Here is a 13,969-nt window from a genome sequence, read left to right as displayed (position 1 = left end):
ACTTATGTCCTTTTGTATCCAGACCACATCCAGAAGGCGAGGCTGCTGTGTCTGTGGAAGACATTTTGATGTTTACAACAGGGCTGACATCACTTCCTCCTTCTGGGTTGGAACCGTTGCCACGAATAGAGTTCCTGGATGACTCTCCATTCCCAATGGCAAATACATGTTCAAATGTGTTGAAATGACCACTCCTGGAGTCATACAGTGTGTTTAAGACACAAATGGACTTTGGAATTCAAAATAGTCCAGGATTTGGCTGTTTATAAGCCATATTGGATGACCCCTGGAGCTTGGACTCTAAAAATGTTTATTGTTATGCCGTTGGTGCACCTAAAGGTGCAGTTGCAAGTGTTTTTCCTTGATGTTAAAGTAAGAGGCTGTTTTGTTTTATTTTGGAGGGGGGGGGGGGCAGTTTTAGATCCATCATTCTGAAACTGTTCTGTTCATGAAACACTAGTAGTTCAGGATTGTATCTATTAAAAAAAGGAAATCCATGCTCATTACTACGCATTATGTTTATTCATATTTCCCACTTTAAAATAATGATGCTGCGGATGACAAATGAAACACTTTGTGTACAAGTTACACCTTTATAATAAATGTCTTTTCAATCATAGCTGAGTAATTTCTTTTAGTTTCAGATACAGCTCAGTTGCAGACTGTCAGTACTCTGCCTTCTGTAAATGATTGCTCTGCATGGCCAAGTCCAGGTACTCCTGCATGTTTGCATCCCCACATGGAGCTCTTGTCAGGGGAGCCTCAGGAAAAGCATCCAGTTGAGTCTGTTCAATTTGATCCACAGTCTCTGGAGTCAACCTATGTTACACAGAAGATATTATTACATTTATTTGAAAAACCAAATAAATGCAGACAATCTACCATCAAATATTACCGGTGTGGTAAGTAGTAGAGCTCATTGGGCACTCCTCCTGGACATGATGCTGTTCTGGAGGGCCGGATCCTGTGACTGTTCCACAATCCAACACACTCATCCAAGTCCTTCTGAACAACATCACCAAAGCAGTATCTCAGTAGACACTGATGCTCATGACTCCCGTTGAAGTATCCGGCATCTCTAAGGTCTGCAAATAGCTCCATCCAGAACTGACTCCTATGGAAATTGGTAAAATAAATGATAATTTTAAGCATATACATATGTATAAGTGAATGAGTGAAGTAAAAGGCAAATGACTTGATGAAGGCCATTTACCTCCCCTTTCTGAATATGGACCACCAGGACTCAATCCTCTGGTTATTTGTGGATGAGCCATACATGTGGCTGGACGCTCCAGAGTAGTGGTCTCTGTGGTGGTGGCGTAGGGTGCACTGAATTGCAGCCATGATCCCGTTCTCCATGCCGTAATCAGTCCTCAATCTCATGGGAATGAGAGAGAGGTTTCACATGCATGACAGAAAATAGTGGCCGATCACACTTGGGTCATTATTTGAAGGCCCCCATGTGAGCCACAGCACTTTGCGTGAAAATCCATCAATACAGCCGGAAAGAGCAAAACCAAATGGCTTAAGTTTATCATAACCATCCGCGTGCCACATATAGTTCGGTCCCATGGAGTGGTAGGTTCTTCTGACAAACCTCCGTGCTGTCCTCTCGCACCCGCGGGGATTGAGCTCCTGGAGCAAATTCATCACGCGATCCCTCTTCACTCGCAGATTGTACTTTTGTTTGAGTACTTGCCACATCACTCGTGTAGCCAAACAGCTGTCCAGGTCCACGAAGTTCCAGTCGGATGGCCCTAATTATGGCGTTTGTAGAGGAGGAATCCTTTCTGCGATATAATCCGGCTCCATTCAGTTAGCTTTTAAGCGACCTCAAGCTGATGTGCACACCGTGTAAACTTGACATCATGTCCACGATTACATCGTAAGAGTGGCCCTCATGAAAGTACTTTATGCACTGCTGAAGCAGGTCTGGTCCGTCCCCTGACGTCCCCTGTGCGGCTGGTCCTTCCGTCTGGGTTGCGACATCTAAAAATGCCAAAGACCGACCACAGAAACCACAAAACGGCGTCAATCTGCTCAAATGTTCGCCACAAAACGGGCAAAAGGCCACTTGCCTGCCGTCCATCCCGCGTCACCATGAACTCCTTATCCGCTTCAACTGTTTATACAGTTGGTGATTCCCTTTCCTACTGAAAAGGTAACTTGTAAATTTGTTTTGGCCGCTTGTAAAAATTTTTTGCACGTTCCGGCTGGCTCCTTTTTCAACCGGAATGGGAATTACCAGCTGCACCGACGGAACGCATCCATTGGCCCAACTGTACCAAGGTTTGGTGATTCCTTTTCCAGTAGAAAAAGTTATTTGTAAATTTGTTTCAGCCGCTTGTAAAAGTGTTACGTGTACTTACGTGAAGCGCCCAATGGAGTGAAGCGCGAGGCTGGGACTGGATCGATTGAAATGGCGGTGGGTTCACGTACAATGGGAAATTCGAAAGCTGCCATTTGAAATCGTGTTATTTTCCCGCTGAATGTGACGCACACAGGCAGCCCCTCCCACCCACTGGCTGGGAGCTGCTCCACCTCTCCCCCCACACAGATTCGCGATCAGAACCACCCGTTTTGGACCGCTTAACGCCGTCCAATTCTATGGAATCTGGGCACGTTAGAACCACAAGACTTTGAAATATAACCATGTCGAGCTTCATAACTTTAGCTTACCCGGTGACGGAGAAACAACGAGTTAAACACGAAGCTTTTGTCGGTTCTGAGCCGTTTTCCCGCTCTGTTCTGCATTGAGTTAATCGGAGATTTGAGCGGACCAGTCGGCGCTTTAGCTCGTTTTACGGGGCGCTGGTTAATTTAACGTCCTCACACCGACGATAGCGAATTAGTTGAGGATTAGATTTACAAAATGATGTTTTTGTTTGTTTTTAATCAATCTATGAGCTTTTTTGTGCTGGATTCCACCTCTCCACCCAGTGAATCAACACACTATCACAATCCATATCTTCTTTAATAATACAAACCATAATTCAAGCACAGACAGCACACCCACAAGTCCTTACACTCACACACTATTCAACACAGTTGACTTCCATGCAGCTACAGAATACACTCTTTATATGCCTGCAGACTTTGGCAAACCATTTAGAGACTTTAACCCTAAACACGCCTTTCTTTTTAGAAGGTGACTTGCTGCTTTTTTCAGACGTGGTGGCATCAGAGTAGTCACTACTGGAGACACCCTCTGATGAATAGCTGTCAGCTTCAGAGGATGCACCATCAGAAGTTCCATTACTGGAGACTGTTTCTTCCTCACATAGTGAGGTAGCATTGTCTACTGAGGTATCTACACAAGAAGTATCACTAACAGAATCTTCAGAGGACTCTTGTTGCGAGGACTCTATGTATTCCACTGGGCTCTCCGTGGATTTAGTATCACTGATTTCCTTCTGGGAGGACTCACTCTCTTCTTCCACTTGGGACTCTGTATGTTTGGCCTTATTGGCCTCCCCTTCAGTGGACTTCCTGTTACTAGCAAGGCAGAGAAGCTCCTCTGAGAAATTAATGTCTTTTTCTGGTAAGGTCCTGATGATTTCTTTTTGTGAGGGCTCACAGTCTATTTCCTCTAGAGATTGAGTGAATTTTCCCTTCAAGGACATGATGGTTTCTACCTCGGAGGACTCGCTGGTTTCTGCCTCAGAGGTCTCACTGGATTCTGCCTTGAACACTTTTCCCTTAAAGGATTTGATGTCTCCTTCTTTGGTGGGCTTCTTTTCCTTCTCCAAAGTCTTTGCCTCTTTCTGAGAAGAGCTTCTTATTTCTGACTCAAATGAGTTATTTTTGTTTCTCTTCTCATTTGAGTTATCAGCTGAAACCTCTGTGAACGCCAAACTGTTCATTTTTTCACACATTTTCAAGCTGCAAAAAACACATTGTGTAAATTAAAAAATGTACAATAACAAAATATGCTTAATTTTAATGCTAATGACCGGAAGGCTTTAACTGGTACAAATATTACATCTAATTAATGATACACAGTACTCAGTAGAATCAGCTATGTAGTGGGAGTTAGCTGTGCTGTGTGGCTTGATATGTCTCTAAATGTTTCAAAAACCTCTAACCTCACTGATATCAAATAGAAATAATGTCGCTCTCCACTGTTCTCAGGTGCCCCATTGTTATAAAGTCATGCTGCAGGGCTTTCTCAGGAGAGATTCTCTGACGCTCATCAAAGTGGAATAACTTCTTCAGGAGGTCATAAAGAGCCCTGCGCTCCTTCATTTCATTTTGGTCATTTGTTGGATTGGCCTGCCATTGGAATCAGTGATTTAATACAAAGATAATCAATCAGGAACAATAATATTATTACTCCAGGACAAATAACCTCAGTCCAGTTGCCTGCATGATGGTCCCTGTCTTGGCCTCATGGGTCCGAAGTGCCAGTCCAAAGTCTATTAGTTTAACTTTTAATCCTCTTTGGTCCACTAACATGATGTTGTCTGGTTTTAAGTCGGTGTGCAGGATTCCAAGTTTCTTGAGGTCTGATAGAGCCATAAACAGCTGGAAGAAAATTTAAACTTTTTAAATTAGAAGTAGGATGCAATAACTACCACATCAAATTGCCATGCCATCAAAATGTCAGGTTGTTGCATTTACGATCATTTGAACAGGTCAAATTTTGTTAAGGAAAGTTTTTTAAATTACGTAAACATCGAGAGCAGTCATGCTAAGATAGCTTCTCAAGCCTCCACTAGCCACCATACTTTTATTGCCTCACTGTACATGCAAGTTTTTGCTACAGTATTGGGTGTTACCTCAGTCAGATCCAATCTAATGTTCTTAAAAAGGTCTGTTATTGTTGCATTAGTAGATTTTAGTTCACTTACTTTATTCAGCAGATCCATATACTTTTGTGTAGATATATATAAAATTATACTGCTTACAGTGACTGTCTGAGTTTGATGTGAAGGGTTGCTTTTATCTTCAAAGTATAAGTGATATTACAGTAATGGGGTATCCCCATCCTAAACAGCTAGTCAAGAAACTACCATCACAACCAAAGCTGAGGCTTGTCCTCTGTCAATGGACTTAATTACACCAGTAAAAAAATTAGGAATGCCAAGGCTAAGGGCTCATGGACGAACTTTTGGTGGGTACCAGACTGAATGAATTTTAAGTCTTCAAGAGTATACTTTTATTTCACAGATTGCTTGATAGGACTAGATGTTACAAGCTCTAAAAAATTGACTGAGCACTTGCCTTGAGTGAGTTGTGGTAGATGAGGACCACATAGCGATGCTTTTGCTCATGCAGCATATCTTCAGTTGTACACCCAAGCTCCAGTGGCTGCTTTGGCCATTTATCACAAGACAGACTTACCTGGGGCAGGTTTACCACAGGCTGAGCTCATTTGGGTGTGAATAAGTGGTCAGTTGCTCCCCATGCCTTCACAGGCCCGGCCAGAGACTGTACTTATTTTGTCACTGCCTGCTCTTGTGCTCTCGTGCTGAGGTGGAAAATTCCACTCACTCTGCCACGCCCCTCCTCCACACCCATTTGATCAGCTTTCATCATTTTCACCTGTTGCCCCCTCTTAGGCCTATTTAAGGCACTGCTGGACATCCATGCCTTGCCAGATTGTTATTGCTCCATGTCTGACTTCCCAGCAGTTTGATTGGCCTTATTGGTTTTGACCCTGCCTGCCTTGGAATTTTCTTCTCTATCGATCAAATCAAAATCAAATCAATCTTTATTTATATAGCGTCTTATACAATCAAAATTGTTTCAAGGCGCTTTCCAGAATCCCAGGGCCTGAAACCAGACAAGCAACAGTGGCAAGGAAAAACTCCCCTTTAACAGGAAGAAACCTTGAGCAGGACCAGGCTCATGTAGGGGGACCCTCCTGCTGATGGACAGCTGGGTATAGAGAGAGTAGAGTAGAGGAGAGGAGAGGAGAGGAGAGGAGAGGAGAGGAGGAGGGGAGAGGAGAGGAGAGGAGAGGAGAGAAACACACACAAAAATACACTATACAATGGGTCAGCGGGGCCGGAGGTCATCATGCAGCTCCGAAGGCAGCGATACCTGTAAATGAATAGAGGGGGGGGGGGGGGGGGGGGCAGAAAAACTACACAGGAATCATCATAACTAGTCTGCTTGATGAGGAGGAGGAGGAAAGGAGAGGAAAGGAGGTGTCTAGTGCTGTCCCTTTAATCCCAATCACATGTTCCAGTCTCTGTAACAGGATGCTGTGATCAACTGGATCAAAAGCAGCACTGAGGTCCAGCAGAACCAGCATAGAGACCAGTCCATGATCTGAAGCTATGAGAAGATCATTAGTAACTTTAAGAAGTGCTGTTTCTGTGCTGTGATGAGCTCTAAAGCCTGACTGAAACATCTCAAACAGGCTGTTCCTCTGCAGGTGCTCCAGTAACTGAGTCACCACCACCTTCTCAAGAACTTTAGAGATAAAAGGAAGGTTGGATATCGGCCTATAATTTGCTAATACGTCAGGATCCAGTGATGGTTTTTTAAGCAACGGCTTAATCACTGCCACCTTGTAGGACCGGGGTACATAACCTGACACTAAAGAACCATTGATCTGGTCCAGGATAGAACTGCCTATCATTGGTAAAACATCCTTCAACAGGTGTTGGGATGGGATCTAAAAGACACGTGGTGGTCTTGGATTTCTGAATTAGCGAAGACGCCTCAGAAAGATATATAGGGCTGAATGAGTTTAAGGGCTCGTTGGAGACCCTGTATGTTCCCACAGTCAGCACATCTGGTGATGGTCCAGTTGTTGGGATGGCCTGGTTAGCTTTCTCTCTGATAGCTAGAACTTTATCAGTGAAGAAGCTCATGAAGTCTTCACCACTAAGGGAAGAAGGGATACGTGGATCTAAAACACTGTGACTCTTGGTTAATTTGGCCACAGTGCTGAAAAGAAACCTGGGGTGCTCTTATTTTCCTCAATTAAAAGGAGAAAATAAGCTGTTCTAGCCTTGCGAAGGGCCTTTTTGTAAACTAATAGACAGTCTTTCCAGGCTACATGATAGCTGTCTATTTTACAAGAATGCCACTTCCTTTCCAGTCTTCGCACTTTCTGCTTGAGGGTCCTGATATGTGAATTATACCAGGGGCCACACCTCCTCTGATTTACTATTTTCTTTTTCAGGGGGGCAACAGAATCAAGCGTGATTCTCAGTGAGGTTGCTGCACCTTCAGCAACAGAGTCAACCTCAGCAGGGCTAAGATTATAATGATTGATCCCTGGGGAAACACACGGTGGTCCTGGGATCAGCACAGGGATCACTTCCTTAAACTTAGCTACAGCATTATCTCAAAGACATCTGCTATAGTAAGACTGTGCTCTGAGCATAGAAGAATCCTTATCATAAATGTAAAAGTGATCAAGGAATGGTCTGACAGGAGGGGGTTCTGAGGGAACACTGACACATGTTCTACCTCAACACCATAAGTCAGAACTAGATCTAGGGTGTGGTTAAAGCTGTGAGTTGGTTGGTTTATCTGCTGGAGGAAACCAACTGACTCAAGTAATGAAATGAAGCCATTTCTAAAGCTGTCATTTACAACGTCTACCTGGATATTAAAGTCTCCAATGATAATGACTTTGTCTGTTCTAAGGACCAAGTCAGATAAGAAATCAGAGAACTCAGACAGGACCTTTAAATATACATTCACTTCAGTTTGAGAGGCTTGGCGGAGCACCTATAGCCAATAAGGTTTGATCTGTTTTGCGTCACTGTTCCCACACCTGGATGCTGAGATGATTTGGGCAGAATAATGTCAAATTAAAGGTCTTTTAAACAGATCTGTGATGGCTGAACAAGACTGATGTGGCAGTGACACCAACGTGTGCATCAGTTCTCCAGCTAACGCGCATTATTTCATTAGTATTATTCATCTTATTCATTACGGCCCTCAGGAATGAAATCATCCTCGTAAAGCGCGTGGCGACGAAAAAGAGCAATAAACCTGATGGATATTCTGCCCCCTGCTGGGTGGAGGACGTTATGACAAAAATAGAGAACAACAAAGTGCAGAATACACTTTAGTAGTGTTCAGTCATATTTACATCCATCAGTAACTCACCTGTACCTGGATATTCTGCACACATTCATGTATAAATGGTGTTTAAACACTTGTAATGGTGTTAAACACTCATCAAAGTCAGTGTTTTCAGATTCTGTGATTTCACACTGGACAGAATGTGAATGAGGTACATCAACAAATCCTTTTTACTCAAACAGAAGTTTCTACATCCAAAACACTCCTGATTAACTCAAATAAAAGCCGAACAAACTCAGTACCAACATGAGATAAATAAGATGCAAACAGACATATTGCTCAGTGCTTTTTAATAGAAGAAATCAGAATGATGAGCATCAATTATGCAGGTGTGTTAAAAGAAAAACACTGGAACAATCAAACATGGGAACAGAACCTGGATTTTTTTTAAAAAAGACCTAAACAAACTCAAGAAAAAAATCCCCTAAAGCAGCAACTGAAGAGTTGATTTTGTTCAGCTTCTTTTGTAAAGACTAAAAACCAAATATCCATAGCGCTCCGTTCACAGCCTTGCATATCTCAGCTTTAGTGGACGGCGAGTCCCAGCTGGTTGGGGCTCTTGTTCTGGGTAGGGGGGGCTAAGGTCTGGGGGTGGGGCACGCTTCCGTGGGGGCATCATCAAGACCTGTGCATACGTCAGTTTGGAGCCCACCTGAAAAGTCAGAGCAGAAGGATTTAGTTTCCACCATGAGCATCTTTGCAACAGGTCTGCTATAACCTGGGGTATTTGTCCTGTCGGGGGTCTTAAACCTGATAAATGTTGATGTGTCTATGACCAATCAGGACATTCACTTTATGAATGAGTAACATGAATGGACACAATTAAATCAAGCATCAAATTAAGCATCAAAAACAACTCAACACCCAAAACTTACTTGCTGTCCTGGCGGATGAGCTGGTTGGTGGTCGGCCTTGGTCTTTGACCTCTGCTCCAGACCCCTGAAGAGGAACAGGTCTCAGGTGTTACCAAGTGCTCCACAAGTGAAATAAAGTGTGAGCGAGGGTGGGGGCCATAAACTTACCGATTCAACATTGGCCCACAATTCTGAGCCTTGGAGGGCTGGGGCTCCGACACTGGCCCTGGGGTGTCCACACCGCCCCCCCTCTGGGGGAACCCAGGCTGGGGTGTGCCCTGGGACCACACGTTGCCTTGGGCTTGTCCCCGCTGTCGCCCCCTTCAGCCATCACCCGCCGCTCAGGACAGACGGAGTGAATCTTGGAAGATGGAGTGGAAGCATCTCCACCAGCACCAGGGGGCAAAGTATGAGTGGCAACATCCTGACGCTCGTTCTCGGGGTGCCCAGGTCTTCGAGTGTTTTATAAAAGCAAATTGAGACTGAGGGACTTTCGCCGATTTCTCGGCTTGGGATTTTCCTTACGCGGGAATTCACAGGAAGCCACGGACGTTGGAGCGCCGCATTGTCCTGCCAGTCGATCTCGGATTTGGTGGATCCACGGTGAGTTTGTTGAACGATATGTGGCGAGGATCCCGTGGTCAGACGCACGTTGACCTCACTCAAAAGAGACAGTTCAGGAGGTGGTGGTAATAAACCAGTTTCTGGTTCAGGAAGTGGTGGTAATAAACCAGTGTCTGGTTCAAGAGGAGGTGGTAATAAACTGGTTTCTGTTTCAGGAGGTGGTGGTAATAAACCAGTTTCTGGTCAGGAAGTGGTGGTAATAAACCGTGTCTGGTTCAAGAGGAGGTGGTAATAAACTGGTTTCTGTTTCAGGAGGTGGTGGTAATAAACCAGTGTCTGGTTCAGGAGGTGGTGGTAATAAACCAGTTGGTTCAATGGTTGTAATAAACCAGTTTCGGTTCAAGAGGTGGTGGTAATAAACAGTGTTTGGTCAGGAGGAGGTGGTAATAAACAGTGTCTGGTTCAGGAGGAGGTGGTAATAAACCAGTGTCTGGTTCAATAGGTGGTGGTAATAAACTGGTTTGCAGAACCGTGGATGGACCAGGCTCATCTGTTGGACACTGGTTCTGCTCTTGCTCGAGGTCATCAGCATCAATGGGACGGATGCAGCTGTGGGTTTGTGTTTTCAACGCCTGATGCGGATCCGTCAGTACAACACGGACCTCCTCGCCATCCTTAACGTCGCGTTGCTGTTCTGGATCTACCATTGGCCTCTGCTGGTCACCTGATGCCTCAGTCACCATGAAGGCAACGGACGGTGGCCCAACAAGAGTTGACTGGACCGGTTTGGACGGCTTTGACCCATCGAGAGTGTTTTCCTCTCCGCCTGTGCTCAGTCTGGGCAGCGCCACACGGGGATGTGATTCCAGGGGTTCCTCACATGTGCCACTGCCGTCTCCTTTAACCTCCTCATCCAAGCATGCCTGCTGGGTTACTGCGGAGGTGTGCTGCCTCAGCTCCACCGTCTTCGTGCTCCGTCTAACGAAGGGTGGGAGTTCTGGCAGACTGCTGTCGCTGTCGCTGTCGCTCCACTCGTCAGAAGAAGTACTACAGGAACAGCCCATCTTCTGCAGCCTGAAGCAGAAACAACAAAAAGCCACTGCCATGACCACACACACTCTAACAGTCATGAACAGATCCGTTCGCTGCTCCCGCCTCGTGGAGAAAGAGGAAAGTCCCGCCTCGCCCCCTCCCCAGCCCAGACTAGCACAGGTGAGGGGCTCACGCCCCCGCCAGTCATCAGGGCGTTTAGACTCTGGTAGAGCTGCCAGCAGAGCTCAACTTGATCCCAACCATCAACTCCCAGTTACTGACCTTTGGACCTTTAACGCGTGTGCACGTCAGTATGGAGATTGTCTCTCTTGGAGGGTGATGCTCGGTGGAAGGATCGAAGAATGAGGCGGCAGATCTGATGGTTCCAGCTCAACCTTTAACGGGTAATGTCTGTAGGTGCAGCAGCAACACTTTAATATGAAGACTTTTTACTTTGAATCAAAGCTTACAACCCAAAATGGCCTTTTATCTGTGATGACCTCACAAAAATAATCTCATGCGAAGTGTTTAAAGCTGCTGTGCATCAAAGCCACAAACGTAAATGTGTGAGTGGGTTAAATCGCTGCATATATGACGTACTGTAACATTTGTTCTGGAAATAATTAAATATTGTGATTTTACCCCATCGTGTCCCAAATTATTACCCAATATTTTGCTATGATTCTTCCACGATGGTGATGCAACCGTTAAGCATTAAATTGAATGTTAAACATCTTGACAGCTCATTCCAGTCCAACATTGGAGCCCTTCTTTGAGAGCAGCTTCACAATGCTCGTATCCAATAAACTGGTGTTTCTGGACAGTTTGATCAATTTCTTGGCAGGATGTCAGAATATCCTCCCAGTTTTGAGACCAGTCTCAATCATCCAGGTCAGAGTTATCCTCATATGAGCTCTGCGTCCACTGCGTCACGCACACCCCCGACGCAATAGAGACCACAACCACCAGAGGACACAAAGCTCAGCATCGAGGTCCACAGAACACCCACACACAGATCAGCACCTCCCACTGGACTCTCACCACCCACTGGAACACAAGTTGGGTGGAATCAGAACCCTATAACAGGGCTAAAGAAGTAGCCACCACAACCCAAGGCAGGAAGAAGGAACAGGATCATCTCAGAACATGTGGTTACCCAGACTGGGCCTTCAGAGACCTGCAAACAGGAGGATACAAGCACCACCGCGTCTCTATTTAAAAAAAGGATATAAAAACGTTTATTGCGAGTTTTGTTCAGTAACATTCAACTGCTGTTGTTTGTATCAACTATTTAGATAAAAGAATGTAATTTGCGTAGTAGCTTGGAAAGCAGCGTATTAGCTTAAAGTTAATACACCGATGACACGCCACAAAGACGTGAAAGCCCCCAAAACACATTTAAAGGTGGATGGAATGTGAAACAGCACAGAAAATTATCATTATTTTTATAATTGACCACTGGCTGTAGTGTACCTTACTGTCCACTAGAGGGAGACAGTAACGCATACATTTCTATTAATCTAATTTAAGTCGAACAGAAACTGCTGCTATAATCGCTGCTGACCTTCCTCCTCTTCATCTTCCTCATCTCCCCCCATGGTGGTGCAGTTGTTTACACAATATATATCTCCATTTTCCACACCTGTACTTCCTCCATTTCAGCCATTTGGTAGCATGAGCGGCAGAAATTGCATTCTCCATGTGGTGTATTGATTAACAACCACAGAGATAGTATAGAAACTGTTTATTTGGACTGTTGGATATCTGTTATCCATTTCAATGTGAGTTCTGTGAGAGTTGTTATAGCGCACATGCGCATTGCACTTCGCACCTGGTAGTTGATTGAGTAAACGAAGAAGCAGCACGTCGGTGTCCTGTCTTATCAATACATATCATTAGCGACGAGGATCAATTTTCATTTCTTAACGGGGAAGGAGAGACACACGGTGTCGCTACTAGTGAGTACAATGGCCAGTATGGAGATTAAGGGGCGAGTTTAAGGTGGAAAAGGAGCCGTGGTCGGCGTACGTGGAGCAGCTAGAACAGTTTTTGGAAGCTAACGACGTAGCCGAAGGGAAGAAAGTGGCTACGCTGCTGAGTGTAATGGGCGCAACTACGTACGGACTTTTAAGAAACTTAAGCCAAAAGACAAGACGTTTGATGAGATAGTAACTGTTTTAAAGGGACATTTTGAGCCCAGGCCGCTGTTGGTAGCAGAAAGGTTACGCTTCAACCGGTGCAACCAAAAAGCTAACCTGCTAACTTGTGTTTGGGGTGATCGCTGTTTTTATGTAAATTTAGGTAAATTTTTTATTTGGCCCTCCGTCCATTTGACTTTGACACCCCTGATCTACAGGTATCGCCGCCTTCATCGCTGTATGCTGACCTACTGACCTCCGACCTCGCTGACCCACTCAACGACTCTACCGCAGCTTATTTTAATTAATATAATGTATTTCTATGTGTTCTACCTATTCTCTCCTCTACCTGCCCCCCTTCTCCTCTCTCTCTACCCAGCCGGCCATCAGCAGGAGGGTCCCCCTACATGAGCCTGGTCCTGCTCAAGGTTTCTTCCTGTTAAAGGGGAGTTGTTCCTTGCCACTGTTGCTTGTCTGGGGTTAGGCCCTGGGATTCTGGAAAGCGCCTAGAAACAATTGTGATTGTAACAGACGCTGTATAAATAAAGATTGATTGATTGATTGATTGATTGTAAACATATTTGTTTTATATGTCTTCATTGTACACACATGGACCACACTGAGGCCCATCAACTCTGACTGATTTGCTGTGGGAGACCCTAACAGCACCATAATGACCCAAGACAACTTAGCTTCTCCGATCGATTAGGCACACAGAGGCCTCCACCACAGTAAGGTGTGGTTGAAGGGGGATAAAAATGATTTTCACTATTAATTATTGTATATAAAGGTGACTGAAGCACCTCTGATGGGCTCTGGCTTACTGAAATATCAACGCTTCAAATGACAAACACTGAGAGCAGATATTAAAATCAGCTAAAGTACACACACCTGAAGTCAAACAGAAAATACACCAAAATGGTCCTATTGCCTGAGAGTATCTGCTGATCAAACACTCTTACTGCCATAATTAAACAAAGCTGGAGGCTCCTGATAAATATCAGGGCATCTTCATCACTTCCGATCATATTCAATAAATCTGCAGCGGCTACAGCACAGTTCATCAGCAAACACAAATCCAAGATACAATGCCCATAAAAACTGTTCCCGCCTTTTATAAATGACACAATGCTCCACAAAATCTACTGATTTTCACAAGAATTTGCAAAACCAAGAGACCTAAAAGCTTCTTTCTTGTTGAGGGCAAAACAGACATTGAAAAGCTAATATTTAAAATGAATGAAAAATCTGCAGTGTAAAACACGTCAATACTCAGCTGCTGTACAGGGACTGACCTGATGCAACAGTGGTCCAGCCCCTTATATCAAC

General features: G+C 44.7%; 1 protein-coding gene across 1 annotated transcript in view; it reads right to left on the bottom strand.

Moving 5' to 3' along the window:
- Window positions 1-4,120: 4,120 nt before the first annotated feature.
- Window positions 4,121-13,969, bottom strand: part of LOC130523764 (uncharacterized) — a 43,566-nt gene continuing 33,717 nt past the window's right edge. The window contains exon 8 of the mRNA XM_057029281.1: window positions 4,121-4,272. The gene's annotated coding sequence lies outside the window, so the exon portion shown is untranslated. The remainder of the gene's footprint in view (window positions 4,273-13,969) is intronic.

The sequence above is a fragment of the Takifugu flavidus genome, chromosome 4 (genome assembly GCF_003711565.1).
Source record: "Takifugu flavidus isolate HTHZ2018 chromosome 4, ASM371156v2, whole genome shotgun sequence".
NCBI lineage: Eukaryota > Metazoa > Chordata > Actinopteri > Tetraodontiformes > Tetraodontidae > Takifugu > Takifugu flavidus.
Note: the sequence above shows the minus strand (reverse complement) of the source record. Positions and strands in the feature narration are given on the sequence as shown.